Raw genomic sequence first — 15,386 nt, forward strand, 5'->3', positions numbered from 1 at the left:
GATTATTATTTTATTTAGCTTGGCCAGAATAAAATAGATTAAAAAACTGCCAAGGTCAATATTTTTAGCACTCTTAAGACTTTGCAATTGGCCACAGAAAAATCCACTGTTGTCCAATGACCTGCCTAATAAACATAATTTACCTAGTTAATCTCAATGACTAATTAATCCTTTAAATTTCAGTTTAGTATCTTACAAAACATTGAATCATTCACTCAAGCAATTCATTCAAAAACACTGATTTAACTGGTTTAACACCACTGTCTAGTAAAGAGTGTCAATTATGTTCATTCATAAAAGCAACTGCTTATTAACATTACACATTTACTTACTGTAGATTACATTCTGTATATTATATATATTCATGTAATTTGACCTTTAATCGTGTTTTCTTTGGTAGATGGTCAGACAAGATGGTGTAAATGTGAGCAACATGGCTAAATGGATGCTTTTCAATACTCTAATTGCTGCTTCCTGGTTTCCTTGCTCCTCCGTCCTCAAGCCAGTGACCCAGAAATGAATCGAAGTCACGAAGGACAGTTCTTTAAATGCACTACGAGGAAGTGAGAATCTAGGAAAGAGGAAGGTTATAGTCGAGAAAACACTAAAGTATTTACCTTTTGGGATTTGAAACTCCACATATTGCAATAATGATCTTGATTTCATTAGGACATTTTGATTAATCAAGCTTTAACAACATCTAGGTCCCATAAGAATACAGTAAGGTAGCACAGCTGTGCAGAAATGTTTATTTTGAAGATGCTCGAGTGAGTAAAATACACTAGTTTACTTCATAACTAGAAAGCATAATTTCTAGGCTATAACTCTTAAAGGGATAGTACACAAAAAATTAAAGATTCTGTCATTGTTTACTCACCTTTAACCGCCAACCCGATTTTACCAAGTAGGACATGTTCCTGGATAAACATCTATGTTGATCCTGGAACAACAATCCAATCAGCCAATCAGAATTAAGGTTTACAGTTTATGTTAAGTTTAGGTTTATGCAGTTCTACATGATTGTTATCCAACTATCATTCCCCTTTGATTTTGGGAATAATTTACAGTTATGGTTGGGTTTAGGGTTAGGGAGCAGGTATTGATTACATGTACAAACAAAAAGGATCGTCCAGGATCGACACACAGTAGATGTTAATCCAGGATGGCAAAATCCTGACATGCCACCCTTAACCGTCCTGCTTACGGGCCAAATGTGACCCATTTTAACAGATGGAAATAAATCCCAATAATACTGACCTTAAAATAATTGTAAAAATTAAAAACTGTTTTTATTCTAGCTGAAATAAAACAAATAAGTCTTTCTCCAAAAGCAAAAATATTATGGGAAATACTGTGAAAAACTCCTTGCACTGTTAAACATCATTTAGAAAAAATATTTGAAAAAATAAAATAAAACTCAAGGGCTAATAATTTTGACTTCAACTGTATAACAAGCACTACTATATTTAAAAAGAGGGGGTCCAGTTTGAGCACCACAGGATTTCATCTCGCAGACGATGTTGTTCTGTTGGCTTCATTGAACATGGACCTCTAGTATGCACTGGGGCGGTTTGCTGCCGAGTGTGATGCGGCTGGGATGAGAATCAGCACCTCCAAGTCCGAGGCCATGGTGCTCCACCGGAAAAAGGTGGTTTGCCATCTCCACGTTGGAGGAGAGTCCTTACCCCAGGAGGAGGAGCTCAAGTATCTTGAGGTTTTGTTCACGAGTGAGGGAAGGATGGAACGTGAGATTGACAGGCGGATTGGTGCAGAATGCTGTCGATGTACCGGTCCATTGTCATAAGGCCGAAAGGCAAAGCTCTCGATATACTGGTCAATCTACATCCTACTCTCACCTATAGTCATGAGCTTTGGGTCATGACCAAAAGGACAAGATCTCAAGCGGCCGAATATAGTTTCCTTTGCAGGGTGGCAGAGATAGGATGAAATTTAGGGTGACCCTTAAAGATAGGGTGACCCTTAAAGGTAGGGTGAGGAGCTCTGTAACTCTGGAAGAGCTCAGAGTTGAGTTGCTGCTCCTTCACATCAAGAGAAGTCAGCTAAGGTGGCTTGGGCAGCTATTTCGGATGCATCCTGGACGCCTACCTAGGGAGGTGTTCCAGGCATGTCCCACCGGGAGGAGGCATTGGGAAAGACCCAGGACACGCTGGAGGGACTATGTCTCTCGGCTGGCCTGGGAATGCCTTGGGATCACCCAGGAGGGCCTGGAGGAAGTGTCTGGAGAGAGGGAAGTCTGGGGTTCTCTCCTAAAACTACTGTCCCCGAGACCCAGACCCAGAAAAGTGGTTGAAAATGAATGAATGAATGAATGAATGAACGAACGAATATAGTAGTGCCTGAATATTTATGCCCAACTGAAAATACTTCAGTAAAATTCCTTCAGTAAATCCATAAATAAAGGGTGCACCGATTCCCAAAGAACCAAACCCCAAAATAAATGAATCTTATGTTTGCTTACACACAACACAAATTGGCTTCATTGCTACTTGAAACACAAACTGGAGTTTGGAAATTATCCTCTCCAACACTAGTGTAATGAAACAAAATACCCTGTCTAGCCATCCACTCTTGGTATTTCTCCAGCAATCAAAAGTCTGTGTGACATTTCAGAAAGTCAGCCTAAAGAGGGAGATGATGATTCCCGTCTGCTGAAAGAGCTTCCCCATCATTAGCTCGGACTCGTGTGTTTATGGAATAGGTAGAGGGAAATGTCAGGTTAGGTTACGTCTCCGCTACATCATATCCAGCTGTCAGCGAGAGAATGTGAAAGCCGAGCAGACTCAGAGGAAGAAGTGTTAGAAGAAGGAAGATGAGAAATGGAGTGAAGATAGGCTTTCAGAGAAAGGATTTGCGCTTTTGTTGTTGGTTTTATTTTATTGTTCGGATTTATTTATTTATTCTTTCTATGATGCACCTCTTTTCCCAGCAGGAAACTATATATTTCAATTCATTTGTTGTTTAACCTTTTTTTTCCTCTAGCCATTAACTCGGTTTCCATCATGCTGTGTGAATGCACATTTTGGATATGAAATTATATATTGTATAAAGGTTTTAAATTGGATGTTATTTATGTTTGTAATTCTTTTAATTTTCTTTCCTCTTTTGTTTTAGTAAATGTTGTGTGCTTTTGTCATTTTTAATTAATTTAATATTTGATTAAATTATTATTTAGAAAACAAACATCTATTTAAAATAACGTATTTCTGTGTGGATTACGTATTTCAGTTTTGTTATTCATTTATTTATTAGCATTTATATTTGCATTTTATTTCAGCTTTATTTAAATGAAAATGCTTAATTTTTAAATTAGTTATTGGATTATATATGAATTAATTATTTCAGTTTTTTATTTAGTTATTCGTTTATTTATTGTGTGTTTCAAGTTTGTGTTTTTTCATTAAATTTTTGCATTTTATTTCAGCTTTGATTCAATTAAAATGATTAACTATTGGATTAATTATTGGGTTATATATGAATTATTTATTCCAGCTTATATTATTTATGTATTTATTTGTTTATTTATTTATTCATTGTGATTTTCAAGTGTGTTTTTTCATAGAATATTTGCATTTTAATTTAGCTTTATTTTAATTAAAATGCTTAACTAATGTATTAAATATTGGATTTTATATGCATTATTTATTTCCGTTTTTTTTATTTATTATTTTTTTGTGTGTGTTTCAAGTGTTGGGTTTTTCATTGAATATTTCCATTTTATTTAAGCTTTATTTCAATTAAAATGCTTAACTATTGGATTAATTATTGGATATGTAACATTTATTTCAGATTTATATTTATTTATTCATTTATTATTTATTTATACTGAGTTTCAAGTTTGTGGTTTTTCTTTGAATATTTACATTTTATTTCAGCTTTATTTAAATTAAAATGCTTTATTATAGGATTAATTGTTGAATTATTTATTTCAGTTTTGTTTATTTATTTTTTTGTGTTTCAAGTGTGTTTTTTTTTTTCATTTAATACATGTATTTTATTTCATCTTTATATCAATTAAAATGTCAAGTTCACTTTTCTTATTTGGATTTCTTGTCTTGTTTCTATTCCAAATATCTAAAGATTCTTAAATCGAGAAGTATTTTATAGACAAGTGAAACATATTGTCTTGTTTTCAGAAATAATGTGTCAAAATTAAGTGAGTCTTTCCTTAAAACAAGCAAAATAATCTACCAATGGCATAAGCAAAATAATATTATGGATTAAAAGGAAAGGAAAAATAAAATATTATTTTGCTTAAGTCATTGGAATATAATTTAGCTCATTTTAAGAAAAAACACACTTAATTTTGGCATATTACTCCTTAAATTAATTATGCATTATGATTTAAGCGTTTTTATATACATGGACAAAAAACAAAACAAAAAATCTAAATAAGAAAAGCATTTTTGCAGTGCAATAACCTCACTGCCAAATATATAATCCTATACTCATATACTATACAGCCAGACTCTGACTAAGAGCAAATACTTTTTACATCAGAAATATTTTACAATACAAACTCATGCAATAGACTGTAGAAGTGGCTAATTTACATAATGCACACTGTATTTATTGATACTGAAAATGCATTGTTTAATTAACAGCACTCATGCATCTCTAAAACAACAATGCATTAAAAAATAAAGTCAAATGTTGCAGGGCCGTCTCAGGTGAAGCATCCTTGTTTGACATGAACCCCTGTTTGACATGAACTGTGCTGCTAACAGATGTCAGTCCTTCTGCGCTATTAACATCCATAATCCTCAAGAGAGTTTGCAAGCTCCAAACACAGATGCGGCAAGCTATATATATTTATATGATGTGTATATTGTATAGAATAAATGTGATTTGAGCACATGTGTAACGGCGTAATGCATTTTAGTTCTGACAAAGGAAGAGATGCATAAAAATGTTATGCATGGTTTTTAATAAAGAAACAAAATAATTTCTTGTATGTTAGATAGTTAGAGATATGTCCTTTGAATGTGTTTCTCGTTTCAAGTTCAGGTCATTTTGGAATTAAGTATGAATGAGCCATTTTAGGTGTTAATGATACTATATGTTACTCTTTTTAAAAATAGATTTAGTCTATTGATGAACCACTGCGGCATGAAACACTGTTCACAATTTTCATCTAAAACTGAATGTTTATGCAGATAAGATGAATGTGTATAGTCTGAAACCTTTTTCTGTGTAATATTTATATTGTTTTGATGATTTTGGCCTGTTTTTGAGCAACCGTGAAAATTCAAAAGGCTTCATAATGGTAATTCTCAGATTATACATCATTCACACGTTCTTCAACTTTAAAATGTATTATGTATATATATATATATATATATATATATATATATATAAATATATATATATATATATATATATATATATATATATATATATATATATATATATATATATATATGAACATTATTATTTGGAGCATTTATTTGCATATTATAACTACAGGTCAGTATATGTTTTACCTTACATTTTGGGGACAAAATGCATGCATATTTGCATATTTTACATGTAAACATATAATTTCCCCCAAGGTATTAAAACCTGGAATACTTTTCATTGACTTATACTGCAAAGAAAATGCTTTCTTCCCTATAATTTTTGTCTTGTTTCTAGTCCAAATATTAAAAAATCCTTAAATCAGGAAACTTTTTTATTTATTATTATGAGAAAATACTTAATTTTGACTTATTATTTCTGAAAACAAGACTAAATTTCTTGCTAGAACATGCTACTTGAACAAATTATCAAAATTACATGTTGAATGTTATCGGTAGGTTTTAAAATTAAACACAAAATAAAGTTTGACTCAAAAAAGAGACCCAGAGATTTGCCATTAATGAGACTCACTGATGACAAGTTACTCATCAGATACAACCTGCATTTAGTTGAAAAAGGAATGATTGCTTTATAGCATAACCATTATTAAGCTCAGAATGAAGCCAGATTGTGAATACATACACATTTTGAATGCACTATGAGGGCTAACAGTTTAAATTTTTATTTCTTTCCTATTTTTTGTTTTATTAAGTGTTGTGTGCTTTTTGTCATGTTCTTAATTAAAATATTGGTTAGAAAAATTACATATATTTTAATAAAAGTAAATATTCCTGTATAGATTAATGATTTCAGTCTTTTCTCACTTAGATTTTTACATAGAGAAAGTGTTAAAGCATCAGAAACAATATGATTTTAGTGTAAAAAATTATGATTGCTTCATAAAATAATTATTATTAAGCTCTGAAGGAACCCATATTGTGAAAACATGCACATTTTGAATGCTCTATGAGGGATAATAGTTAAAATAGTTTTTAATATATTTCCTTTTTTATTTTTTACTAAATGTAGTGTGCGTTTGTCACGTTCTTTATTTGATTGTTAAATTATTATATAGATAATTAAAGTATATTCCTGTATAGAGTAAATATTTCAGTCTTTTCTTACTAAGATTTTTACTTTGAAAAAGTTTCAAAAAAAGGGAAAAGCACTCATTGACTCATTGATGAGAATTTACTCACCAGATACAACATGCTTAGTTAAAAAAAAGTATAATTTCTTTATAAAATAACCATTATAGGGTCCAAATTAAGCCAGATTGCAAAAACATACATATTTTGAATGCACTATGGGGGTTAATAGTTGAAATTATTTTGGTTTTCTTTCTTTTTTTTTTTTTTTTTTTTTTTACTTTTTTTTAATTAAAAAATCATGTCATGTTCTTAATTTGTTTATTAAAAAAACACATCTACTTTAACTAAGGTAAATATTCATGTAAAGAGTAATGATTCCATTCTTTTTACTTGAATTTTTACATAGAAAAAGTGTTAAAGCATCAGAAACAATATGATTTTAGTGTAAAAAATTATGATTGCTTCATAAAATAATTATTATTAAGCTCTGAAGGAACCCATATTGTGAAAACATGCACATTTTGAATGCTCTATGAGGGATAATAGTTAAAATATTTTTTAATTTATTTCCTTTTTTATTTTTTACTAAATATAGTGTGCTTTTGTCATGTTCTTTATTTAATTGTTAAATTAGTATATAGATAATTAAAGTATATTCCTGTATAGAGTAAATATTTCAGTCTTTTCTTACTTAGATTTTTACTTTGAAAAAGTTTCAAAAAAAGGGAAAAAGCACTCATTGACTCATTGATGATAATTTACTCACCAGATACAATATGCTTAGTTAAAAAAAAGTATAATTGCTTTATAAAATAACCATTATAGGGTCCAAATTAAGCCAGATTGCAAAAACATACATATTTTGAATGCACTATAGGGTTAATAGTTGAAATTATTTTGGTTTTCTTTCTGTCTTTTTTTTTTTTTTTTACTTTTTTTTTTATTAAAAATCATGTCATGTTCTTAATTTGTTTATTAAAAAAACACATCTACTTAAACTAAGGTAAATATTCATGTAAAGAGTAATGATTCCAGTCTTTTTACTTGAATTTTTACATAGAAAAAGTGTTAAAGCATCAGAAACAATATGCTTTTAGTGTGAAAAGTTATGATTGCTTTATAAAATAACTATTATTAAGCTCTGAAGGAACCCAGGTTGTGAAAACATGCACATTTTGAATGCATTATGAGGGATAATAGTTAAAATATTTTTGTTTTATTTTCTTTTTTGTTTTTTACTAAATGTAGTGTGCTTTTGTCATGTTCTTTATTAAATTGTTAAATTAGTATATAGATAATTAAAGTATATTCCTGTATAGAGTAATTATTTCAGTCTTTTCTTACTTAGATTTTTACTAAGAAAAAGTTTCAAAAAAGGGAAAAAGCACTCATTGACTCATTGATGAGAATTTACTCACCAGATACAATATGCTTAGTTAAAAAAAGTATAATTGCTTTATAAAATAACCCTTATAAATAACTTTTTTGTTTTTACTAAATGTAGTGTGCTTTTGTCATGTTCTTTATTTAATTATTTAAATAAATTATTATCTAGATAGTTAATTAATTAAAGTAAATATTCCTGTATAGAGTTATTTCAGTCTTTTTTTACTTAGATTTTTACTTAGAGTGTCAAAAAAACATCAGAAACAACATGCTTTTAGATAAAAAGGTGTAATTGCTTTATAAAATAACCATTATAGGGTCCAAATGAAAATCCATTTTTTTAATAAAAAAATCACGTCATGTTCTTTATTTATTTAATACAGCTCCTTTAAATTAGGTAAATATTCCTGTAAAGAGTAATGATTTCAGTCTTTTCTTACTTAAAAAGTTAAAAAAGTAACCATCATCAAGCTCCGAATGAACCCAGATTGTGAAAACACACATATTTTGAATCAACTTTGAGGACTAATAGTTTAAAAGATGGCTCTCAAGTCAAAAAACCTGTGTTTGGTCCGAGCAGGCCTCGCTGCCTTCGTGTCCTTACATGCATCTCTGTCTCCTTTATCTCCCTGGACTAAAGCTCCAGCAGCATGTTTGTGCCAGGACCTCGACTCAAGATAAAGTTGAAGAGCTAGAGTCCTGCTGCCAACAACCACAGATAAACATCCCAGCGTCCACAGGTCCTGCACTGGAAAGAAGAGCACCAGGAATTAATGGAGACAAAATGCTCGCACTTTTTTTTCCCGTTTTAACTGTCTACTAACCCCAAAACCTCCAACTGATGAATGGATGCTTAAACAGATAGGTCACTGCTTTCCTCCTCAAATTCTCCAGAGAAACTTTATTTACTTCAAAACAAAAATATAAGCTCGGGGAGTGAATGTAAATGCAGGAAGGAGTATTTCCTCAGTACACACTTGATCAATAGGTGTCTTAGTGAATTAGGCCATGCAGACGGAGCAGAGCGGCTTTCGGGAGCCTCTGGGGTTTCTCTGGTCTATCTGTTAATGTACAGTTCGCTGGCTGAGCCAAACTAATCCTCTTCAGGTCCATCCTTTACACTGACTCAGTGCTGTGCAACATGCTATTACTGTATATCACAACAGATGAACTATCTGTCACTCATGTGTGTGAGTGTGTGTGTGTGTGCGTGTGTGTGTGTGTGTGTGTGTGTGTGTGCGCTGTAAAAATGCAAGCTTTTGTCTTGTTTAGTTCAAATAGTAAAATATTCTTTAATTAAGATGTTGTCTTGATTGACTCGTTAAACTAGACGTGAAAAATTGGTGTTGTTTTGAGAAAAGAACAAGTAAATTTTATGCAAGTTTTTCCCTAAAAAGGCAAAAGTAATCTGACTGTGGTGGAAAATTACTCTGTTTTTAAATTATTTTATCTAACGCACTGGCAGATTATTTAGCTTGTTTTAAGAAGAAGCTCACTTAATTTTCATATGCGTTTTCTGAAAACAAGACAAACATTTTTGCTTGTCTTGAAAAAGTTTCTTGATTTAGTTTTTTTAAAGATATTTGAACAAAAATCACGGCAATAACTAACTAACTAACTATAATACATAATCAATCAACCAATCAATAAATAAATAAATAAAATGTTGCGGCATGTGGAGATGCGATGTGGCTGCTTGACCTTTTTATTAATTTTTTGAAGAAAATATGATCTTTTTGGGCGAGGCAGTGGCGCAGGTAGTCACAGCAAGAAGGTCGCTGGGTCGCTGGTTCGAACCTCGGCTCAGTTGGCGTTTCTGTGTGGAGTTTGCATGTTCTCCCTGCCTTCGGGTGAGTTTCCTCCGGGTGCTCCGGTTTCCCCCACAGTCCAAAGACATGCGGTACAGGTGAATTGGGTAGGCTAAGTTGTCCGTAGTGTATGAGTGTGTGTGTGTGAATGTGTGTGTGGATGTTTCCCGGAAATGGATTGCGGCTGGAGGGGCATCCGCTGCGTAAAAACTTGATGGATAAGTTGGCGGTTCATTCCGCTGTGGCGACCCTGGATTGATAAAGGGACTAAGCCGACAAGAAAATGAATGAATGGATGAATATGAACTTTTTTTGAAGAGGTTTGACTTTGAGGACCAAAATAATCACTTAAACAACATGAAATGACAAATTTTCAACAGATTAAACTCATATTACTTAAAATAGATTGCAACAGTAAGGTTCTTGGAAGAAAATAATACGATTTCTAACAATAACGTTAAATTTTGAAGACAGAGCTGTTGTGAAAGAGCTGTTCAAGTATAGCACGTTTTCAAACGGCCGCACAAAGTGCTTTACACAAAAGACCCAAACAAACTATACAGACATTCATTCATTCATTTTCTTTTCCGCTTAGTCCCTTTATTAATCAGGAGTCGCCACAGCGGAATGAACCGCCAACTTGTGTTTCACGCAGCAGAGGCCCTATTAATGCTATGTGGCTGCTTGACCTTTTTCTTGTTTTGTTAAAGAAAATACAGCCATTTTTTGAAGAGATTTGACATCAAGGACCACTTAACCACTAATAATCACTTAAACATCATGAAATGACAAATTTTCAACAGATTAGCCACTTAAAGTCGTGCTATTTTGGGCTTTCCGCCTAGATTTTGCCTACCCAAATTCAAAAGCTTCCGAAATTCACATGCAGAGGTGTAAATGCAAAAGTTTGGTATCATTTTAAGGAAAACCCTTTGAATTTTCATAAAACACTGCTAAAAGTGTATAAAGTGATCAGAGATTTACAATAGATAAATAAAAATTTGGGTCAAATATGAACAAACATAACCAGTTTAAACTGTTTAATGTTTTAAAATAAAACTTTTAACGGGATGGTTGGGTTTATCCATATTTCACCCATTTTTTACATTTTTTTTAATCAAATTTTAGCCGGAAATTAACTTGACAACATGTTTTGCGCAATTTTCAACAGGATCTTTGAACATTATTTACTTGGTTTAATTACCTACCTTGAAACTGATGCTTTAAAATGTGGTGAATTCAAAGAGATGATGTGTTTGGTGCTGCAGTTTTTATAGTTACAGCAATATTTAAGCCCACACAATGTTATTTTTTAAGACAAAACATGGTGCTTTGTATTGGCTGTGTTCAAAATCGCCACCCTATTCCCTTTAATTGTACATTATTGAAGTAAGTACCTATTTGTAGTGGTGTTTAAAACCATAAAGTGTACTCAGTCAATCCCACAATGCATTACAATAACGAGTGTACAATCCATGTACCTAGAAAATACCCATAATGCACTGAGTTTGCGCGCTAAACGTATTTCCACGTCGGACCACAAGATGGCGTCCACGGCGGATTCCAATCGGTGATGGTTTGTGAGTAAAGTTTCTGAATGTTATTTGTTTGTACAGCCCATATAAATCAAAATACTAATGTTTACTAACACTAAAGACAACTAATGGTTAAATAATTATCACTATGATCTGCCCAAGAAGTTTAAACATTAATTCAGCTGAGGAAACAGCAGCACAAGCAAACCGTCATGAGCAATCAGTGCTTACTGTATATTCACTTTCCTCTTTTTCATTCTCTCCATTAAGTAGACTAAGTAGTGGACTTATCATATGCATACTATTCATAATAGTGGAATATATTATGTAGTTATTAGGTATATATGGGGGGCGATTTCGGATCCAGCCGTTGTTTTTGTTTCAGTTGCTAACGTTAGCTCCGCCTGCTGACGTCGTACGTACACCGTGTTAAAGGGGTAGTTCACCCAAAATTGAAAATGTGCTGTTAATTTACTCACCCTCTCAGGACAAATATTATGTCACGTTGTTCTTCAGATGAACATTAAATATTATTTTAGTGAAAGCCCTGGTCTTAAGGGCTCATAAAATGGCTACCAGTTATAACTAAAGTATAGGAAACACACATATAGCTACAGATGAAACAAAATGAATAGAGTTGGGTAAAGTTACTTTCAAAGGTAATGTATCACAATCATAAGTCACTTTAATGAAGAAAACATTCAGTAAAAATATATATATTTGTGTTAATTTTAAAGGAAAGGAAAGTGAAATGTAAAAATAGCCCATGTGTTTGTTAATTTTGCATCTTTGTTTTAGATTAAGTAGGCTTAAGATTGTAATATATTACTTTTTGACCCAGCACCAAATACTTATATAGACTAAATACCTACACACATTTATTCATTTGTTCGTTCATTTGTTCATTCATTAATTAATTTGTTCGTTTGTCTGTTCGTTTGTCTGTTCGTTGGTCTGTTCGTTTGTTCGTTCTTCCGTCTTTCCACTTTAATGAAAAAACATTCAGTACCAAAAAAAGAAAGAAAGATAAAAATGTAATGTGTTAATTTTAAAGGAAAGTACCTAATGTGAAAATAGGCTATATGCTTGTTAATTTACAATTATTTTATTTATTTTTTTACATTAAGTAGGCTTAAGATTGTAATATATAACTTTTTTACCCAGGAACGAATACCCATACCCACTGAATACCCACTAACATTTATTCATTTGTTTGTTCGTTCATTCATCTGTTTGTCTGTTCATTCATTCATTCATCTGTTCGTCCGTTTGTTAATTTATTTGTTTGTTTATTTATTTATTTACTTATTTATTTATTATAATTTTCTTTTTGGCTTAGTCTCTTTAGTAATCAGGAGTTGCCACAGCAGAATTAACTGCCAACTTATCCAGCATATGTTTTATGCAGCAGATGCCCTACCAGCTGCAACCCAACACTGGGAATCACCCTTACACTCTTGCATTCATACACACACACACACACACACACACACACACACACACACACACACACACTGCAGCCAATTTAGCTTATTCAGTTCACCTATACCACATGTCTTAGTACTTGTGGGGGAAACTGGAGCACCCGGAGGAAACCCACGCGAACACATATTTATTTATTTATTTATTTATTTATTTATTTATTTATTTATTTATTTATTTATTTATTTATTTATTTATTTATTTATTTATTTATTTATTTATTTATTTATTTATTTATTATTTATTTTTTTGTTTAATTAATTATCCCTTTAAAGATGGCAAACACTGATTGGCTGAGAAGCATTAGGTATAAGTAAGATGTGGCCTGAAATGTATCTCACAAATGACACAACAAGATTGTATGCAGTAAAATTGCATAAAGCATACCTAAAATATTGTTCTTACCCAACATTAGTCATAATAAGAGACTTCAAACTGCAAAAGATGACATTCATCAAGCAAAAATTTCAAAAGGTGTTAAAAAACAGAAAATTCAATACATTGAGATGATTCAAAGCAACGTGGTGCCACAATTAACGTTTGTCTCCATTTACACCGACCACATAAACTGAGGTGGAAATTCTACAGTCCAATTCAATTAATGACAAAACAACAATCAATGTTGAGGAGGAGCAGCTCTTGACACTCTGCCAGCCACTGGTTTCCGCTGCGCGCTGAGCGAAACTGACAGTGTATGTAAAAAAGCACACAGTTGTTTTTACAAGATGACTTCGCTGATGAAGGATTCTGGGCCGTCCGACCCAAATCACTGCACACTGATATTGAGCATCCGCCGTATGAACTAATTAGGGCGCCATTAGCACCCGCCCTTCCCTTTCTCTCTTATTACATTATCACTTGTGCTGCAAGAGCTGGAGGGGGAGAAAAAAAGAGAAAGAAACATGCGAACGAAGAAAAACATGCATTAATCATCTGCGCTGAATTGCAGGTTGAACATGCTAATTTAGAAAATAGGTTTTTTTCCTGTGAGTGTTAGTTAATGCTTTGCAGATTTCTGGTTGTGATGAAAGTCCTTCTGTTAAGCACATTTGTTAAAACCTTCATCAGTGTAAAGAAATTATTGCAAAAAAATCAGTTATTATGAGTTGAAAGTGAAGCATGCAAGATGAGGTGCTGTGTGTAATATTAATGCAGATTTCAGACAGTTTTAAATTAAAATATCTTCACACACACAAACACATACAAAAAAGTGTCATTTATTGACTATATAGTCATTTTTTAGTTCAGTGTTGTATATTTATATGCACATTTTTCCCATTTTATATTTTAGATTGTTTTTATTATGTTTGAACAAGGTTTCCCATTGATGGGTTGCAGCTGGAAGGGCATCCGCTGTGTAAAACATATGCTGGATAAGTTGCTGGTTTATTAAGCTGTGGTGACCCCTGATTAATAAAGGGACCAAGCCGAAAAGAAAATGAATGAATGAATGAATGATTGAACAAGCATTTAAAGTTGAAAACACTAATAATTTAGTAACATGTTTCTTTGATTGCGCACATTTTTGTCTGTGCATATCCGTTTGTAGGACTTAATACACACATTTTCTGAGTTTTTATTTTCCTATATCTAGACAAAACAGCATGAAGTATTCATTTTCATCTTACACCTTACAGTATAATCATTAAACTATTGCCAGATTTTAGCTCCAATTTGACTCATTACACCTGCACGGATGTAATTAGAAAGCTGAGTGAAGCTGCGGTCACACTGCACGTTTCTCCCCATAAACTTCTATGCGAATTTGTCAGACCGGAAATTAATTAAGCCTACCCAATTCACCTGTACCACATGTCTTTGGACTGTGGGGTAAACTGGAGCACCCGGAGGAAACCCACGCGAATGCAGGGAGAACATGCAAACTCCACACAGAACCAGCGACCCATCGACCTTCTTGTTGTGAGGCAACAGCACTACCTACTGCGCCACTGCGTCGCCCTCAAAGAAATTAATATAATATTAATATTTTTTTCATATTCTACACAACAATTGTGTGATTCCTGAATTCTTTTTTTTTTTTTATTTATCTAGACAAAATATAAGGATAAATATACATTTTACACTCTACATTATAATATTGTGATGACTAAATTCTAGATCTGTCACACAAGTAATTAAGATTCATTCCATCTAACATAAAAGTTTGATATATTTACATTTTATATATATATATATATATATATATATATATATATATATATATATATATATATATATATATATATTTATTTTTTTTTGTGTGTGTGTGTGCGTACTGTATATATTTATTTTATTAATTACATAAAATCCAACATAAAATACATACATAAAATTCAAAAATACTGAAAAGAAATATAGACATTCATTCATTCATTTTCTTTTTGCCTTAGTCCTTTTATTAATCAAAGTTCGCCACAGTGGAATAAACCGCCAACTTATTCAGCATATGTTTTATGTAGCGTATGCCATTCCAGCCACAACCCAACACTGGGAAACACCCATACACTCTTGCATTCACACACATACACTACAGCCAATTTAGCTTATTCAATTCACCTATACTGCTTGTGTTTGGACTGTGGGGGAAACCCACCCAGGGAATATAGACATACATATCTAAGAAATATAAAGTCATGCATATATTTATATCCAAAAAAAAAAAAAAAACACTGTACACAAAAATATATTTTGTAAATGCTAATAATCACGAATGATCCTTAGCCAGCATT

At 32.3% G+C, this 15,386-nt stretch overlaps 1 protein-coding gene across 3 annotated transcripts in view; it reads left to right on the plus strand.

Moving 5' to 3' along the window:
- The first annotated feature begins 11,161 nt into the window (after window positions 1-11,161).
- Window positions 11,162-15,386, plus strand: part of tmem168a (transmembrane protein 168a) — a 73,945-nt gene continuing 69,720 nt past the window's right edge. For all 3 annotated transcript variants that reach the window (XR_012401389.1, XM_073945377.1, XM_073945376.1), the window contains exon 1: window positions 11,162-11,220. The gene's annotated coding sequence lies outside the window, so the exon portion shown is untranslated. The remainder of the gene's footprint in view (window positions 11,221-15,386) is intronic.

This window comes from Danio rerio, chromosome 4 (assembly GCF_049306965.1).
Source record: "Danio rerio strain Tuebingen ecotype United States chromosome 4, GRCz12tu, whole genome shotgun sequence".
Taxonomy (NCBI): Eukaryota; Metazoa; Chordata; class Actinopteri; order Cypriniformes; family Danionidae; genus Danio; species Danio rerio.